The sequence below is a fragment of the Squalius cephalus genome (assembly GCF_949319135.1).
Source record: "Squalius cephalus genome assembly, chromosome: 3".
NCBI lineage: Eukaryota > Metazoa > Chordata > Actinopteri > Cypriniformes > Leuciscidae > Squalius > Squalius cephalus.
In genome coordinates, this window is record NC_137124.1 from 8,337,529 (window position 1) to 8,345,495 (window position 7,967).

Sequence of the window (7,967 nt, forward strand, 5' to 3'; positions counted from 1 at the left end):
TAGTAGAAATCCATCCTTACAGTATGTTTGGTGAGCCAAAGAAAAATTTCCACCCTGGTGGACAATAAAGATTTATTCTCTTCTGTTCTATTCTAATCTTAGAGACTTGTGAAAAATGCATGTTTAATGCAAACATATGTTGTCTCCCATTGCAAAAATGTCAATACAACTCTGTTTGGAATAAATATATATATACTGTATATATATATATATATATATACAGGTACAGTTTGAGCCACTGTGATTTGTGATATTTATAGCAGCAAGTAAGAAAAACATAAGAAAGAGCTGAGATTATTTATATTTTGATGCCTGGGAAATTTTACAATACATAATTAATCATGCAAGAATCATCATTTTTTTACTTGCATATCTTCCACTGAACTTCTTTCTGAAGTGCATAAATGATTAATATAATACTATACCAGAAGATTCATTGACTGTTATCAAATTACTTTCCTCCTGCATGCATGGAAGTCATAGTGGCGTCCATGATGTGCTGAAACTTGTCTTGAATTTTTATTTATTAACAAATCTTTCTTCATGCATTGCGCCACTAAACTAATGCTGACCCTTTTGTTTTCTTAGTTCCTTTTTTTGGCAGAATTATCCTTCCAGATAAAATGATGAAAATGAACTTCTCTCATGTCCTCTGTATGACCACTGCTCTGTTCAGTCTCTCAGCGTGCAGCAGAAAGGAGGACTAGACCATTATTTGGAAAGGATTTTTCCACAGAAAACATCACATAGATCATCCAGACCCAGAGAGGGAATGGTAGAGGATGAGGTGGTTCGCCCACACAGAATTATTCGACAGCCGTTGTATCCTCAGGACTATGAGGTTAGTCATCCTCAGAGGCACCTCACATTTGCAGATGAGCAGGTTAATACGGTAATGAATGCTGATGTTCTCGTGTGTATTCGTGAAATGAGATAGGAGAGCAAGCAGCAGCGGCAAGATGTGAAACGTATCTCAGATATAATCACTAGTTCTCCTGTGTTAGCTCCACTACATGTTTCATCACCTTCACGGCAATCTCTTAGTGCGGAAGTTGGGGTATCTTCTACACCGATGGCTATAAGTATGTTGGCCTCACATCAGGATGATCGAAATCCAGGTCAATCTGAGTACGTGCCATCGGTGCCCCCTAGGGATGAGTCCCTGCACACATGTCTTGATGGTCATCAAGATCTTATTGAAGATCTTACTAATCATCTAAATAGAGTAGGTGGACTGAGTGGCCAATTACATTCAGGCCGGTCAACATCTCAGTATACTGAACCTCCTAATAGTGCGAATGGCTCACCGCAACTCATTCCTGGCCGAGCTGCTAATGTCCGTGGTTCGCAGCAGAGTCAGTCTAATCCTCCTTATTTGCAGTGCGGTGGTGCCATGTTGTTGCAGCCAAATCTGCCATTCTACCCCCCTCGAGATTTCAGTCAGTCTCCTGCAATGCACATACTTGTCATTCGTGTTCAGAGTATCGGCCCATTAGAAATCTTCATGATCCATACTGTGGGGGCATAGTGCACACTTTGCAAGAAACTGCCTTAGCTGACCGCTCTAGTCCTCATCTTCAATGTGATCTAAGAACTGAACACTATCGTGGCAACGCTCGGCTGTATCCGTCTGATCGTTCATATCCAAGTTTGGATCCAGATCTTATGAAACCTACATATTCTTTTTTCTAACAACATCAGTATTACTCTTAAATGTTGGTCTATGCACTTTTGCTCTAGAAACACATTAAGACATTCATTTGTTTCTGTCATTTTATTTTAATTTCAGAATTATTGTATGTAATCACGAATCCAGGATGTTTCTAAACAAAACGCAGCGCCAGAGGGAAGGAACAAATGTGTGTATGAGCTTAGGAAAGAAGCTAGATGTATTCTACATAAGTAATTTCAGACAAATCTAACTAATAGATGAAAAAAATAATCAATATAATTTCATGTGTAAAGCCACAGTTCACTTTCAGGTCAAACCGGACGCGAACAATTTAGTTTAAAAGGTTGTTTATAAATCTGAAAAAAAATAAGTGATGTTTATTTTAACAGTCTTAACACACTTTCATCACAGATTTCATCTTCATACTAAAAACTATGGATTAAAAATAAAAGTATGTACCTTTTCTGGGTCAAAAGACTCAAATGCAATAGGAGAGTTTATGACTCGGGTATCAAAATGATCCCAGTTTCCTAGTAGTACTACTTGAGAGGGTATTCACATCCAATTTTCAACTAGGAAAGTGCACGTGAGGGCAACATTCACATTATTTCAAAATTCTGAAAGCTTGTAATGTAAATGAATGATATATTTATAACAGTATCGCAGACTATATATATATATAAATATCAGTTTTCACTTGATATCTCCCAACATGTCTTATGATGATATTTAAATGCTTAGTTTTGTGATCAAAGCTACGTTTGTAGTTCAAGTAATGCTAAGTTGCTTCAGTCTATTAAATGTTCATCCTGAAATATAAGTTAAGTTATTCTTATGTTTATTTTATAAAAATCAGTAAAGATTTCACAGCAAAAAAAGAACCACAAGCTGAAGCTGGACATTTTTACAATTAAACTAAAAGGCCTTTAACTTGCCCAAAAAAGTATGAACTATCGATCAGACGACAGAAGGTCTGTAGTATGTTTCAGCAAAGTTTTGATCATGATGATTATTTTGAGGCCTCAGAAATTAGCATATCAAATATGACACAGTATGCTTCATAGGGTTAAGAAGTATTTTTATACTCGCTTGTAAATGAAATTACAATAGAATAATAGCCACTGAGAGAGAGAGTGAGAAAGTGAGAGTTCCTTGGAAGAGAAGATTAGTCGGAATCGCAAAACTCTCGAGTCGTGTGGGAGTCTGGCCTGTGTTAGCACTTTCAAACACATTCAAACCCACCAATTCCTACTGGAAGAATACTCTCGTTGAAGGTGATTCCTGCTGGACCACACTGCAAAACTGAGGAGATCATGTGAGTGTGAAACTTACTAAAACAACACTTCAAATACAGACACATTATTGCTTCCATCTGTCAAGGTTCCACACTCCTCTTCTTCTTCTCTTCATCATCTCAGGAGTTCACATGTGTGGTGGACACTTGTTGATGTTTTTTTCACTAATTTGAGTGATTTAAGCCTTCATATTAAAAGGTCTTTAAGATCATTAGAGTGGCTGGTAGCGTGTGGAAATTCATAACTGATGATGATACATGGATGTTTCGTCTGAATGAATGAATTTGAGGCTTAATTTACTCTCCTTCATGTTGTTTCAAACCTGTATGGCTTTTATTTTCACCAGATGTTTAGCAGAATGCCTGAGCTGTTCTTCTGTAAAATAAAATAAAAGGTCTTGCTTTATATGGAAAAGAGCAGCTTATATTCTGCTATAAAAAGTCATACAAATTTAGACAAGTAAATAGAAAATAATGAGAGAATGTCAATTTTTTGGGGGGTGAACATAATTTAACGATAAAATCATGACTTACCAGAATGTCACGTATTTTTTGCTTACAGTGGTCTTTCAAAATAATAATAGATTTTAAATAATCATACATTTGTTTCTTACAGTGCTACATTGAAGAAAGGAATGACGTGTCTCAATCCTAGTGAAGACTGGGTGATTTCTCTCAAGAAAGAGTAAGTTTGTCTATGATGATGTTTTACTTTTATTATCTATTATAAGTGAAATCAAATCATGCTAATGAATCATTTTAATTCATACTTTTAAACTTTGACATTGCAGCACTTTTCATCCTTCAGATTGTAATGTACTGTATGTCTCTTCATGTTTGCAGGATTAACAAGAGGAACCTCACAAAGAGCAACTTAAGGAAATGATTAATTCAACTATTACTACTGTAATATAGAATTTTCTATTTAATTTATCATCTCTTGGTGATAAGTGAGGTATCAGATGTGAAAACATGCTTTTGTTTAATAAACTGTGAATTGATGTTTTTTTAATGTAACTTTTTCTGGCCTTTTAATCATATTTATTATTGTCTCACTGGATTATAGTTTTATATGTTGATCATAGTTTTGCATTGTTTTTTAATGATGACAATTATACTAGCAATAAAATATTTATTCATTTTCAAAATGGATATTTTTGGTTTTTATTGTGCTTATTTGTCATCTTTCATAATATTAATAGGTTACTGTAGATTACAACATGTATTCAGTATTATTCCCTAAGTTATTCACCATAATGTCATTCCAAACCTGTATGACATTCTTCTGCAGAACCCAAAATAAGAAAATCTGAAAATTGTTTGCATGCAGTTACAATGAACTGAGACTGACACTTTAAAGCTTTCAAAAGCATCATAAATATGTCATAAAAATGGACCATGTAACACATGCATACATCTTAAGCCATTCAAGTTATTGAATCTCATGACATCTGGTCTCATTTACATGTTAATGCACTCTTAAAAATAAAGGTTCCAATGGTTTTTCACAACGATTCCATAGAAGAACCGTTTTTGGCTCCCCAAAGAACCTTTCCGTGAACAGTTCTTAAAGGGGTCATATAATGGTACATGCACTTTTACAAGTTGATTGTACTGAAATGTGTGTTGGCAGTGCCTGTACACACAACCATCATATAATGATAAAAATAAAAAAATAAATAATTTTAATCTCCTTATGTTTTCCCCTGTATCAAATCGAGCCATCTGACCATGTGACGTCACACAGTCAGACACCTCTCCCACGATTGTTAATTGACAGCAGCGTTTCAACACAGACCCGCCCTCAGCGAGCTGTCATCATAGTCCGCCATTGTAGATACGCTGGAGCAGAATGGCGTCTAAGCGATTGTGGTGTTCTGTTCTTGGGTGTAATAAGGAACACAGCATCATTTTGATGTTCCTACATCCGAACCGCTGAAGACGCAGAGGCTGAGTTTTGTTTCGAAGGGAATATTACCCACGATCAACGTCAATGCTTTCATGTTTGTGTGAATCATTTCTCACCAGACTGCTTTATAAACGAGAACACTGAAAAAGGTATTAGCTCCTGTCTGAGTATGTGTTGTTTATGTGCCTAATGACTGTCATAGTCTCACAGACTGGTTATTTTTTAAACAGATCAGTAAAATTTTAGTGCTTCAGCCCTGACAGTTGTACCTAACACTGCATAGATAACGTTACACATCACTGACAAGCCTACATTTACCGAAAAAAAGTTTTTCATGACCATTAGCTGTAACATCAATCTGTCAATGAACTAACGTATACATCAGTAAACACATAGCGTTCAACTGTTGTCAAGGCAACACTCCACATGTGTTGTGTCAAAACCGGTCAAAACGCCCAACAGAACAGAGGGGCGGGGTGAGCAAAGCTCATTATCATTTAAAGACACATGCACTTAAATGGCGTGCTGAAAACAGAGCTGTTTTTGACCAGGTAAAATTATGCTTTCTTACAATACCAATGAGAATTTTTAATTAAAGTATATTACAAACTTTTCATTTTGACCCTAAAAAATCATATTAACTTGTACAAAAATGGCATTATATGACCCCTTTAAAAGAAAACATTTTCTCTTAGTGTGAAGAATATTCTAACAATTGGTTTTTATTGTGCCATTTTGTCATCTCGCAAAACATTACCAGGTTACTGTAGATTACAACATGAATTCAGTATTATTCCCTGAGCTATTCACCATCATGTCATTCCAAACCTGTATGGCGTTCTTCTACAGAACACAAAATGAGAAGTCTTGTAAAGGCCATCCATTGGCCCAATGATGGAATCCAACGTTGTGGGCGAAGGTATAATGCGTATGTCTTTTCAGTTTTCTGTGAAGTTCACTCAATTTGTAGAATTTAGTTTTTGAATCTTACTTTAGCTCTGCACTTAATCTGACTCCAATTTCAAATGATTATCAAATTTAGATTGTGTTTCTTATTAGAAAATATTGATTATGATTTCATTTAGATCTTTGATTATTCTGGGTATCTCATACTTTCAATTATTCGTTCATTAAGGGACCCAGTATCGCTTTGAGACTGTACGTCGGCCGAATATCACGAGCTCACAGACATAAAATAGCAAGTTCTGAAATAGTCAGAGGATGCAGTGTAAACTATTTTACCTTTAAGTGGTCGCTCTCTGCTGACTCATAACAAAAAGTGTAATTTTTAATAGTCGTGAGCTGCAACGTGCTACAGTAAGTCAGTGATAGACAGAAATCAGAAGGTCTCCTTAATGATTTGCTCCATGCTCCATTCATTAGTGCCTTCAGTTTGATCTATCCTGGATGGAGATTTAAGGTAACACCAGACTCCACATTGATCTATACTAGGGCTGGGTGATATATCGTATTACATTGTTATGCGCATCTCGTCAGTAAAGCCGGTTCCTTGATTAGTAGTAAATCGCCATCACCTACTTTCAGATGGCGCGGCATTTACTACAATGAGCCGTAGTTAACTGACAAGCTGCGTCATATCACATAAATTATCGCTGGCGATACGTCCACGATATTAATGCGATATGGCTCAGCTTGTCAGTTAACTACGGCTCTTTGTAGTAAATGCCGCTCCATCTGAAAGCAGGTGATGGCGATTTACTACTAATCAAGGAACCGGCTTTACTGACGAGATGCGCATAACAATGTCATGCGATATATCGCCCAGCCCTAATCTATACTAGAAATAACAATTTCAGAATAATGCTAAATGCTAAATTTGTCAGGTAAAAGTGTATCATGACAATTCCAAGCACGCTTTCTCAACCGGAAATGCCTGCAGGTCCCCTACCCTCTTGATGGAGGCCAAAGCGACCAGGAGCACAGTCTTCATTGACAGGAACTTAAGCGCCACTTATTGCAATGGCTCAAAGGCAGCTCTCAGCAGGGCAGATAGGACCACTGCGAGGTCCCAAGAGGGTATAAGAGGAGAGCGAGGAGGATTAAGTCTCCTCGCCCCCCTCAGGAACCTGACGACCAGGTCATGCTGTCCCACCATTTTTGACTCCACAAGGTCATGGTGCGCAGAGATGGCAGCCACGTAAACCTTCAGGGTGGAAGGAGATAGCGTTCGTTCCAACCCTTCTTGGAGGAAGGAGAGCATGGACCCAATTGGGCATTTTCTGGGGTCTTCTCGGCGAGAAGAACACCAGGTGATGAAGAGGTTCCACTTCAACGCATAGGTGTGTCTAGTAGACAGGGCCCTAGCGAAAGTGATGGTAACCACCACCTGACTCTTGGGCCCCGTGGCCAGCTGTGCGCTAGTGCATCCATGCCGAGGGTCCCCTCAGTCAGGGAACAAAACAAGTGGCAGTAGGAAGAGTCTAGGGAGGCAAACAGATCTACCAGTGCGTCGCTGCACTGTTCCCAAATCAGCTGAACCGTCTGGGGATGGAGTCCCCATTCCCCAGGAAGTGGCTGACACAATGAGAGGTCGTTGGCTGCACGGTTCAGCTCTCCCGGGATGTGAATGGCTCGAAGCGACCTCAGATGCTTCTGACTCCATAGGAAGAGATGGCGGGCGAGTTGCGACATACGGCGGGAACGTAGACCACCTTGTCAGTTGATGTACGCTACTGTGGCTGTGTTGTCTGAACAGACTAATACGTGTTGGTCCTTGAGCAACACCCTGAAGCGGTGCAGAGCCAAGCGTACTGCCAGCAACTCGAGGCAATTGACATGCCAAAGGCGCTGGGGTCCTGTCCAGGAGCCCCCGGCAGCATGTCCATTGCACATGGCACCCCAGCCCGTGGTGGAGGCATCTGTTGAGACAACAACATGCCTGGAAACTCGTTCTAAGGGGACTCCGGCCCGTAGAAAAGAGAGGTTCGTCCACGGGGTGAAGATCTGACGGCAGGCCTGAGTAACTGATACCCGGAGCGTGCCCTGTTGCCATGTCCATCTCGGGACTCGATCGCGAAGCCAGTGCTGAAGCGGTCTCATATGAAGCAGGCCAAGCTGTGTGGCTGAAGAGG

General features: G+C 39.2%; 1 long non-coding RNA gene across 1 annotated transcript; it reads left to right on the forward strand.

The window, feature by feature from the left end:
- The first annotated feature begins 2,901 nt into the window (after positions 1 to 2,901).
- Positions 2,902 to 3,853, forward strand: LOC307155038. The gene is made up of 3 exons (XR_013820449.1): positions 2,902 to 2,987; positions 3,583 to 3,651; positions 3,810 to 3,853. It is a non-coding gene; the product is annotated as an uncharacterized lncRNA (long non-coding RNA).
- The last annotated feature ends 4,114 nt before the right edge of the window (positions 3,854 to 7,967 follow it).